We start from the raw sequence: 12,651 nt of genomic DNA, 5'->3' as shown, positions 1-12,651 counted from the left end.
TACGAACTAGTTTAATAAAACATTCATGTACCAAAATATGTTAAAAATAATTTCTCCTTATGTATGAATCTTGTACGAATTACGTATTTCATATGTACTTTTATATATATGGAAGAGATGTGAAATTAATATATGATTTATTGTATTTAGTCCTTGTATGAATTTTGTCTCAATGGGAATTCATCGTAACTTTATAAATATTTAAAATAGTTGCTCCATTTGGTATTATTTTTATATGTAATATGTACAATGTATGGAATTTGATTAATACTTGTATACGGTGGTCCACATTTATAAGGTGTGTTTCAATGTTATTATAATTGGATAATTTTCACAAAATCAGAATTTAACAAAATCAGAATTAATCAATGTTAATGATACCAAATGCACTCCATAAAATAAAAATTGTTTCTAACCGTCAAAACAACATATAAATATGTGTAACAATAAGTAAAAACAATAAATCATTTTTTTTTGCAGGATAATTTGAACATGTCTTCCTGTTGTGTCCAACTTGACGACATCTACTGCAAGTAATTTTTGACCTCTTGAATTTCACATCAACAAACTCCTTTTGGCGTTCAAATTTTGATCTTCCCGCTGATCTACTTGGATCGGGTGACATCAATTTATGCTTTGAAATAACTTGGTATATCCCATGTACTCTCGCATGGGATAGGTTCAATAGGGATGAAATATGCATCTTTGAAATTCTTCATGCTATAAAAAGTAGAACAGAAATCTGCTTCATGCAATTTTCTGTATCTAAGAACTGCAATTACATGACCACATGATATATCATAATGTTGAAATCTCCCGCAACTACACATCTTTGTGTTCAAGTTTACTATGCACTTCTTTGCTCCTTCAGCTTCAGCATGCATATCAACTGTTGAAGGTATCACCTAAATAACAAATTCAATGTGAAATTATTAATATATATGCCATTAAAAATTGGGAAGTAAAATACACTTATTTATTATTGAATAGAGTAAAAGACATACCGTCATATTGCAAGACAAAGCAATACTTTTCTGGAGATAAAAATCATATTTTTTGTCAGCTCAGATGTTGTTTTATCAGCCTCCTCATTGTGCTTGTGAATCCATCTTTGAATTGTTACCCTCATAAATTCAAGAAGTGAAATCAATGGTAATCTCCTTGCTATCCTGTTAACATTATTCAATGACTCGGCAATGTTTGAAGTCATGGTCCATGTGTGCTTACAATTCGAATAAGCTCTTGACCATTTGCTATAATCGATATCAAATAAGTAACCTCTTATTCGCTGATCTATTTGGTCTATTTTTCTCATAATCGTCTCAAACTGTTATTTTGTATATGTTTTTGCCAGTGTAAAAAATAAAATTTTTAAAAATCTTCAGTATTCCTATTGAAATTCTTCAACACATCAACGGATAGGTACTATATGCAGGCACAATATTCGGATTCAGAATATACAGTAGCAGTCCCTTTCCATATGCTCTCATTTCGATCTGACATAAAACACATGTTTTATCTAACTCCATAAGCTTTCTTAAACTGTTCAAAGAACCAGGTCAATGAAGCGTCATTTTCAAAATCCACTATCGCATACGTCAATGGAAGTATATGACTTGATCCATTTTTAAAAAAAATATCACACAAATTGGAAACATACTTTATAACATATTTTATTATATTGTATAAGCGTAAAAATATATGGGATCAAAAACTACCTCCCAGATCCATGGTGCTGGCAGTCAACATTATACCACCATATAAACATTTTAAACCTGCTCCATCAATAACTAGAATTGGCCTACAATACTCCCAGCCTCTAATACAAGCTTCAAATGCAACAAATGCGTATAAGAATTTATCACATTCCTTCCTTTCTATTTTCAAAACCGATCCAGGATATGTCTGCTCCAATATGTATAGATAACCTAAAATTTTTATAATTATATACTAAGAAATTTTAATATTATACAACATCAAATATATAACTGAATAGATACATAAAAAACACTTAATTGATACAAAAAGGATACATACTTTAATACCTATTTAACATAAGTACATACAAAAAGAATACAAAAAAAATGATATATCACGTATACTAAACAAACAATTTCAATTCATTCAGAAAACAAACTGTATGCTAGTTTTTTTTTCATTTTTACAATTAAAAACATTTTTAGTTCATAATTTACACCGAAATTACCTGGTAGTTTGGCATATGATTCGGTCGAATCTCAACGCACCAATTTTATTGCTTTTTCTTTAGCTCTCTACACCTGTATTTATGTTAGCAAAATTTCATGCAATTTCAACATATCCTCCGCTATATCCTTTGGAGTGTATACGGTAGACGGATCAATATACTTATCCATTATTAACATAGCTACAACGTCAATTATTCCCTGACGTCTTGCATACACCCTATCTCTAAAAGTTAAGTGTGTTCATCATTGTACTTCCTGACTTTGAATAAATTTGTTTTGTTCAAACATGATGCTCTCATCATTCAAGAACAAGAATCAAAAAAAGAATTCAGGTAATAACTGTTTTACAATTAAGAAAATATACATTTGAGTATAAATCAATATCAAATAAAACACAAATTAAAATAATGATGTGTACTTACTTAGATGCATTACAACGCTTTACACGAAAACTGAATTTTTCGACAAGTCCAACATGTCTCATCACCTCCTTAAGTATTTCCATATTCTTGTAAATCTGATTCTCAGCTACAAATAGGTTTGAATGGTCACTTATTACATCATTATCTTCTTCACTATTCTCATCGACATCTCCATCTAAATTCTCTCCGATCAAACAGATGAAATTGTCGGAGTATAAATCAACGTTAGTTTGTGTTAGACTAACTTCAGAGTGTCTCCTATCAATAACAACTCCAGAGTCTTGATTATACATCTCAAAATCTTTCAAAGAGATGTACAATGGATATTTTGTAAAGAAATCTAAATTTACTTTCTTTTGATCTATAAATATCCTCTCCCCAACATCATTGTGAATACTAACAGGTGGACATATATCACTAACAATATATTTTATCTCAATGGCGCTTATATTAACATCTATATTAAGTTGTTATGTTATTGCACTAACTAGACCACTATATAGAGTAGACGTATTATATATGATTCCCTCCATCTGAAAATCGACATATTTTTCTATTTAATAACATTAAAATAACAATTAGTATACCATGATGCATATTAATTGCAAAATAATTTATACACACTTCATACACAATTAATATACCTTTCAGCAACCTATACCATACCTAAATTACCCTTGAAAAGATACTTCATACAATAAAACACAAATTTTATACACAGTTAGTATAGCTTTCATCATCACATGCCATATCAAATTTGCTCTTCAGAACATACTAACTACGAAAAAATACACAATTCATACACATTTCATACACACTTAATACAAAATTTACCATCATGTACCAAACAAAAACAACTATTCAAAATATACTAACTACGAACATGATACATAATTCACATACACTTCATAAAGTTTTTCCATCATGTAACATACAAAAAATGCTATTCAAAACATAATTCATATTAAAAAAAATCATAATTCCATCATCCAAAAACATAAAAGACAATGCTCTTCAAAACAAAATTCATATAAACAAAACAAATACCTATTCATACACATTTAATACAAATTTCATACAACAATGATCCACAAAGTTATAATTAATTCTTTATTTATTAATTACAAAACGCACTGTAGAATGAATTTTATTTTTTCATAAAACACATATTAATCGAATTTTCAAATTTTAATAAAACTAAAACGTCTATACTTTTTCGTGTTGTTGCAAATATGGTATATATCAAAACGAGGTGTGAAACAAAAAAACGCAATAATCTGTATATTGAATAAAATTATCAAAAACAAACCAACAAACTATAATAAATACCAACCTGACGGATTCCACCTTCCACCGTGTTTAATTAATATAGATACAATGTAGTCCATCACAACAAATTAGGTTTTTTTCAACAGCAAAATATCTTCAATCACTAAAAAATACGAAAATAAAATCTGCAAACAAGAGAGAGAAACACGATAGCTGGAAAAAAATAGATTTTAATGTGATTTCATTTTATTAGAGCGTTTAAAGGAATCAAATCACAATTTAATTTGATTTCAACTAAATTGAGCTTTTTAAGGTAACTAATTAATCTGTTTTTTTTTTTTTTGAATTCCTTAATAGGCGCTAATCAGTTATTTTATTTATGAAATGTAATTATTTTAAATAATGAAACATGATATTTCGCATTTAAAAACAGATTCTTGATAATTAAATGTTATACATTGAAAGACAAACTCTAATGCTATAGATTGAGAATACTACTATAAAAAATGTTATATACCTAATTCACTTTTAAATTTCCTCTATATTAAACTTTAGCCCAAAATACAACTTGATATACAACATTATTATACATCTCATATACAACAATACACAAAACTTTCATATATATATATATTACTCTATAAAAAAACATTTAAAACTTTGTTATAGAATATTATACCAACTAATAAGATAAATATTAAAAATTTAGCTAAATTATATAAAGTAATTTATGGGTTGGGAAACAAAATATAGTTATCTGTAAGAATATCTCTTATTTATTTTCTTAATTAATATTACCATGGTATTGTAACTAAAAACAAAATCTCACATAACCTAATATTTTATTTATAAATGATATAAATGTCATGTCACATGCCACCTCATTAGTAGGTTCATTCCTTTTTATTTGTTCTTCCACCTCCCCATTAAAAGAAGACAAGATTAAGGCCCCACCATGCATGCTGTAGTAAAGAGGAAGAAAAGAAAAAGGGGAAGTCATGTTATTGTTCGTACGTGTGTGATTGTTATTCTATTATATTGGAGTTAGAACAGCCTTCAACTAAGCCGAATTTCATGACTACAATTTCTTCATTGGTTTCACATTTGTTCTTCCATCTTTTCAATTTTATCAACATTTAGGAATTGATAACTACGATACGATATGATATATGATAAGAATGAATATGTCCTAGTTCAACTAAGTTGGAGAGGAGTTTATCTTTTTTCTTTAATCATTTGATGGTTGATAAAATTTTTAATTCGTAACTGTTAAATCCATTATGAGGGATTCAATATGTTTGGTAAGAAATATATTACTTTGTCAGACTCTAAATTTAAGTCCTTGTTTATATGTATTTAGTGGAAATATGAATTTGAATAGTTCAGTTTTTAGATTATTAGTGTAATATTAAAATTTATGGACATATTTGGTTTAGATAGATCTTGTTAGTCATTAACGTATTTTTTTTGGAAAAAAAAAAGATATTTTGTGTGAATGATTTTTTTAATCACTTTTTCTATAAGCATTGATCACCATCACTAAACACCTCTACTATCACAATATAACCATCACTTACTACAATCACCATATTCAACTATCAATCACGTCAGCCAACCATCTCTATTATCACAATCACCAGTGGCAACCACCAATGCTTTCAACCACTATTAATGTTAGTTGCTATATATTAGATTCACTATTCCATCATTGTAATTATGTTCATTGCGTCATTACGACACCAATTCCTACTACCGATCACCTCCACCATCAAAATAGCTTACACCATTGACAATCACAAACGCCTTATTCGTTCAACAAACACACATTCTTAATTAATCGCTAATATCGTCAACTACTAACATCAACTAACTCCACCATCACATAACAACCATTACTATAGCTTCCATCACTACAACATTAACTATATTCATCATCTCAATTATCACTATAATCATCAATATATATATATATATATTAAAAATTATGACTATTTAAATATTTAAAAAACAAATAATTTAATAATTCAATGTTCAAATTCAATAAAAATTTTAATCGTTTAGATATACAATTCATATTTAAATATATTTAATTTAAGGTCAAAATCTCTTAATTAAAAATTCAAAAAAGGATCTCAACACCACCCCTACAAAATTTTCAATGGTAACAAAGGCTTACTTTACTCATTCTCACTATAGTCTCATCTTTTTGCACTAAAATATAGTATATGTTCACTATGTTTCAAATAAAGATCAACATTCATGCACGTTTCCATGCAAAATTTATCATCATTTTTCAAACTTTGGAAATGTCAAAAGGTGAGTTCTTAAACTAGCTTCTCAACAAAGGGAAGTATATTACTTTTTTACGTTCTTGTTTTTTCTATTAATTTTATCATATGATATAAATTAAAAGGTAACCGGGCGTGCGTGATATATAATATTCTTTGTCACTCTTTTTGAAAAAATAGGATAACTATTATGTCAACACAAGAAGCATGTCTTAACTTTTTGTTTTAATTGGAGTTCAAACATAACTTTTCATTTTAATTAGAAATTAGAGTTCAAACCTTCACACACGAACTTTTAATTATATATATATATCAATTAGAAAGCATACATATAAGCCATGTTATACCTTGAAAAAAATCAAATACATCAATAATATAGTACTCATGTTTTTATATAGATAATGTAAATATTCACTTATCTAGATATTAATTAATGATGAAATTGAAAAAAATTACTCCCTCCGTTCCTATTTATATGTCACTATATTTCCTTTAGATTCCTGTCCCTTAAAAAACTATGTAAATTTACCATTATACTTTTATTCAGTATATTTTTTAAGTCAAATTTTCTGATTAATCTATATTGGTTGATTAAATTGATCAATGAACGTGAATTAGTCATTTAGTTTTCTTATGTTGGTCAAGCTAATACTTTCAAGGCTAATAACTCTCAAAGATTAAAAAAAAAAAGAAAAATAAAATCATGTATGTATTGATTTTGTGAAATGACAAATATTAATGCTACCATTATAATAGGAACTCATATAGTTGGTCCCCTAGGGCCTATGCGCCGTCTAATTAATTAAGGCTGATGGCTTTAACAATATATTGTCTATATAGTAGCTAATTAATTAGTTTTCTATAACTATACTTAGTAGGTTATTAGCATCAGTAATGAGCTGTTTTTAGCTAGCATTTTAAGTTACATTCCTTGATTATATAAAAGTTAATAAGTGTATAATATGTGTAAGTTATCAAATTTTGTGCATAACCAACTACCAATATCTAACTAGTTATAGAGATAGTCTGGTTCACTTATATACTAGTTATAAAAAATACTTAATACAGATTGTATTTAAAAAATATTTAGTTTTAAAGATTATTTTTTTCCTGAATTAAGATATGTACGTGATCTCTATGGCTCCATCATTGCTAAAATATGAAATTTTGATTTCACATTCTCATGTCCGGCATAAATAGTAATACATAATTTTTTGCGGACTTAATAAGAAGTACAATTTAGCACCGTCATGATTGTAAATTAAGTTGTCAGTATTATTATATTGATTTAAAAATAACGTAGTAGCGGACACAGAATTTTCATTAAGAAGTGTCAATGAATATAATAAAAAAATTATAAATAGGCTAGTAGGGCTTGAAACTCACGACGTTATACAGTGTGTGTAAGCTCCTAACTAATAGACTAAACCTTCAGCTTGTTTCAAGAGGTGACAATTTATGTATTTGTATTTATAAAACTAAAATTCAATCACTATATACAACATAATTTTTCGACGAAGGGGTGTCGCTCGACACCCGTTGGACCAAGGTAGGCCCGCCACTGCGTTTAGGTGAACTCATGCCCGCCACTGCGTTTAGGTGAACTCATGCTTCCCTCCTGAAATCATATATATAATAATGTTATATTTTTTTAAAAAACATTTAAGCATAGATGTGTGAACTCATACTTGAAGTATCATATAATGTCGTGCATGATAATTGAGTGCACCTTTCTAAGTGCGGCTAAAAATTTGACTCTTTTATTTATTTTGTTTTATTTTCCTTTCTAAAATTAGGCAATGTCTCTCTAAGTGACTTGAATAGGTAAAATATAATTTTGAACCTATAATTTTAAATTTTAATGATTTTCAATGATAAGAACCTAAATATTATGTCCATCAAATTTATATTTTAGATATATTTTTTTGTGATAATACACTCATTATTTCAAAATTCTGAATACATTTTTGATTCGGTGAAAGAATTATAAACTATATAGTTGTTGACGTTGTCGCACTTCGATCTCAACAACCACCTACATGTATTATGACTTCCTTTTTGACTTATGACTTGTGACGAAGTTTTAGAGGAGAATTTTTCTTTGTAACACTTCATTGAACAATTAAATTGACAAGTAAAATATCTTATAACATTTTCGTTTAAATATTGACGGTAAATTTAGAATTTTAAGATGACAAGTATATATTATTATAAAGAGGCAAATCTAATACTTTTAGTTGACGAATGTAATCTTTAAATTTTTACCATTAGCTATTTTGTATAGACTTCTCATTTTGTCACATATTTTTGAGAACTCATCTAGAAGTCCTCCCACTCTTGTATATTGAATTATTGATGGAAGTTTGTCATAATATGTCGAAGATGATTTATATAAAGAAAAAGTATATCGAAAAAGTTGACACTTTCGATTTAGTAGATTCAAATAATTATTGTACTCAATTTTAGTGATTTTCACATACGTAAATGTCCCCCTCCCCGCCTGAAAAATATGACGTTGGTACCGGTGTAACCAATAATATAAATATTCGATTTAATATAACTTTATGGCAATAAAAATAAAACGGAAATGTCAATCTTTTAAACTTGAAGATTTTAAAAGAAAAGATCAAATCTTTAGGGTCCTTTTAGTGTATTTGTATTCCATGATTATCAATTTACTTTTATATTTTGAGAAATCAAGACTTAATCCTAAATTTAAAATTCGAAAATATAAGAATTGACATATTAAATTTGATTATAAGTTGAGTGAATTTTTGGGTATAGACTAGGTCTATAGTAACTTAAGTTTGTTAGGTTCAAAATCTTATTGTGATTAGTAATGTGAATAGATTTCTTTGTGTTGAAAGTCCAACGAAAAGAGAAGCACTTAAGCCCCGAAGTGATTGTTCGATCATTTAAGGCAAGTGGATTTTTAAACCCTTGTTTGTATGAAATTTGTGTATTTTCTTTTAATATGTGTTTGGGGGTAATGAGACTCGATGATAGGTTGACTTGTCCATACTGATTAATTCTAATGATGAAAAGGATAATAAAAAATGATATGATAATTGTTTGTGTAATTGTGTGTGATCTGTTGAGAATGAAGAATTGTTTGAAAGACTTGTTGAATCATTGTTGATGTTGTATCCTGATTGTGTTGTTGTGAAATGTACATGTTATGAAAATGGTCATCTCCTCATTATTTGTGTGAACATGTCATTTGCATTTTTCTAAGACATGGTTGTGACAAATGTTATGTGAACTGAAAAAGAATGAGAAATTAAAGAGGATGTACCATTTCGACGGACGTATCACGCACCGCGATGGGTATTATTTTCGAGGAAATTATCGCGCGACGGGTGATTACTATTATCGTGAATCGTATCGCGCACCACGATGGATGCATGGACTAATATAGGTCCCGGACTGAGAGACAATGGATGTGTATAACTAAGTCAAACATGCATCACTATATTTGACATTGCATTTCATCGCATTGCACATTTTTATCATTGATGAACTTGATATTTTGTATTGTCGATATTGTGAGAGCCTTTTTGTGGAAGTTGTGATTGATGAATTGAGTTTGTAGTTTATGATATGTAATTTGTTAAGTGATTGTTGTTGAGTTGGGTGCTATGTAAATTGTGAACAATTAGGTTGAGCTTATTTCACGTAAGTGGTAATTGTGAAACTTGTGATTGATGAATAATGAGCTTTTTTGTTGAGGATGTAATTGTTAGAGTGTTGTTGTAGATTTGTGTGCTCTGTAAATTGTGAACTGTTTGGTTGGACTGATTTTTACGGTAGTTGTGGAGGTTTTGTTGGGGTCCTAGGAGTACCCGTGTTCTATCCCCTTAGCTTGTGTTTAGAAGTTTACTTGTTGAGTACCGTTGGTTTGGTACTCACGGGCCCCTTAGTTTTATATTTTTTTGTAGGTTACTAGCCTAGACCTTTATGATGTATCTCTTCTTTTTCGAGGCTTCTTGGAGATTTGTGAGGTCTTACTCATGTTTATGATCTTAATCTACTCTAAGAACAATGTCATATGAGACTTGTATTTTCTTTTGATTCAAATGTAATACTTTATAGGTTTGTACTCGTGACAATCAGATTTTAGGGGTATTTTTGAGTTGACTATAAAAATTTTCGCATTTTATTGTAATGGTTGAGTTTTAGGTTGACTTGTCTAGGTGGGATAAGACGAGTGTCATCACGTCCATTTTTGCATCGTGAAAAATTTAAACTCTCGATTTTAATCGTAAAGAGGAGTACGAGATTTTACTATACATAATAGTGAGCGGAGTATGGATTCATGTAAACTGATACACCTCTTTTAATCACATAACTAATTTGCACACATCTTATTAATTCAATATGTACAGTCAAATCTTGTTATAACAGATATTCATTATGATAATATTACGTTATAATAACATGATTTTCTTACTACTCGATTTTTCACATTATATTTTACTTCTTTATTATAACAACTGGGGATGTATATGATCGGGTTAGATCAAAAACTTTAAATATCAAATTGAATCATTATGGACGAATTTTAAAATTTATAAATCAAATCAAACTAATTATGAAATTTGAAATTCGAATTTTTCAACATCGAATTTTTGGGTTTTAATGGATTTTTTCGATAAAGTATTCGTACAAACTTATAATTAACTTGCACTTTATATATCATTAGTCCTACCAAAATACAATCACCTACAGTATTTTTTAAGAAAATAATACAAAATATGAGATGACTGGTGACAGAAAAAAATTAACAAAAAATGAGCATAAAATAAATATTGCAAATAATTAATATGTCATAAGAAATTGTCGTACTTTAAAATACTAAATCATGCAAAAATAAGTCTAATAAGTAGGAAATACATGAATAAACATTGAAGAAAACTAAAATTAGGTTATATATTTTAAAATTCTAAATCAATGTAAAATTAAAGAACAAATATTTGATATTATTATGATTCATAGTTGATTTTTTTTCTTTAGCATTAGTATTGATTTGATTTTGATTTGAGCTTTATTAGAGTTACTATATTTATGGATTGATTATTTTTGTTGTTAACATGAATTGAGCTTTATTCATCTATGAATTATAATCTTTATTGGACTATTCAAAATTTGAAGTCTCAAACACGAAATAAAATGTTAAGAGATAAAAACTATGAAAAATATACGAAATATTTATAAAGTATGTCAAAGTAAATACTTTCATGAACAAAATAATTAAATTAAAACCAGACCAACCAAATCCAATCAAATCTAGTCAGATTTTCTTTAGTCAATATCAAATCAAGTCGAATCAAATCACTAGCCAGAGCTTTTTTCAATTTAACTCGATTTATGATTTGATTCAATTTTTGATTTAATTCTATTCACTCCTAATAAAAACATCCCTTCTACTAATAATAACAGTGACATTCATTTTATAGCGATATACTTTTTTTTTACTCTTATATATCATTTATACGGAAGAAAAGTAACGTAATTAATTACAATGAAGAAAGTAAATCATCTCTTAATTTTTTTAAAATTAAATAAATATTTATTTTTAATAATAATAAATAAATAAATATACATAGCAAAACACAATTTAATTAAGAGAAAAAAAGGATGGTTGACTAAGCAATCCATAAATTTTAATAATAAACGTGTTCAAGTGAATTGAATCAACATTTTAGTACCTACCTATATAGCTTGGGGTACCTTTCACGGTCTCACCTTTAATTTTCGTTAACGAAAATTATGATAGATTGGTCAGTATTTATTTATTTATTAATTAAAAATTTTATATTTAAATTTTAAAAATGAAATAAGTACAAAATAAAGCAACACCAATTTAGATTAATTAATATTTTATTTAATTTTAGAGGAAAAAAAAAGAGGTGTCTGAAATTATACCGTCCAACTTTAGCTACCCTAATGAAAATTATAGGTTCTATTTAGGTAATTATCATTCCATAATTAGTAGGTTGGATGGAACAGTACTTAATCTATTATATTTTGTTAGATTAAATAAAATCCACGTAACTAAATCACGAACATGGTGCAATATAATACATATTAGTACGATAGTTTTATAAAGGGCACAACATTAATTAGTTTTCCCCTTGTTATAATTAAAAGGGTTCTGCAAGTCTATAAATAAGTTTAACTAAGTATATAATTAGTTCAAAATTATAAAATTTTATATTTTAAGGATATTTACTTGTAGGCATTCTTTATATATATTCAATTAACTTAGAGCCCATTTGAATTGGTTGAGTTTAAGTAGTTTTTTAATTTTCAAGTGCTGAAAAAACATTTTAAGAGTTCTAAAATTTACAAAAAGATAAAAAAAAAAAAAAACAATATATATCAAATTCAAAGAACTTAATTTTAACCCAAAAATAATAAATTTAGATCGTGTGATTTTTACTAAAAATAACTTAATTTAAGTGC

The 12,651-nt window shown here is 27.7% G+C and overlaps 1 long non-coding RNA gene across 2 annotated transcripts; it reads right to left on the bottom strand.

Moving 5' to 3' along the window:
* Window positions 1-365: 365 nt before the first annotated feature.
* LOC114075397 lies at window positions 366-4,133 on the bottom strand. 2 transcript variants are annotated; one of them, XR_003575847.1, is made up of 4 exons: window positions 3,963-4,133; window positions 2,207-2,279; window positions 1,005-1,928; window positions 366-905 (listed from the first exon to the last, which is right to left on the bottom strand). It is a non-coding gene; the product is annotated as an uncharacterized LOC114075397 (long non-coding RNA). The 2 variants fall into 2 exon arrangements; XR_003575848.1 differs by having other exon boundaries at window positions 1,005-1,169.
* Between the last annotated feature and the right edge of the window lie 8,518 nt (window positions 4,134-12,651).

This window comes from Solanum pennellii, chromosome 12 (genome assembly GCF_001406875.1).
Source record: "Solanum pennellii chromosome 12, SPENNV200".
Lineage (NCBI taxonomy): Eukaryota > Viridiplantae > Streptophyta > Magnoliopsida > Solanales > Solanaceae > Solanum > Solanum pennellii.
Note: the sequence above shows the minus strand (reverse complement) of the source record. Positions and strands in the feature narration are given on the sequence as shown.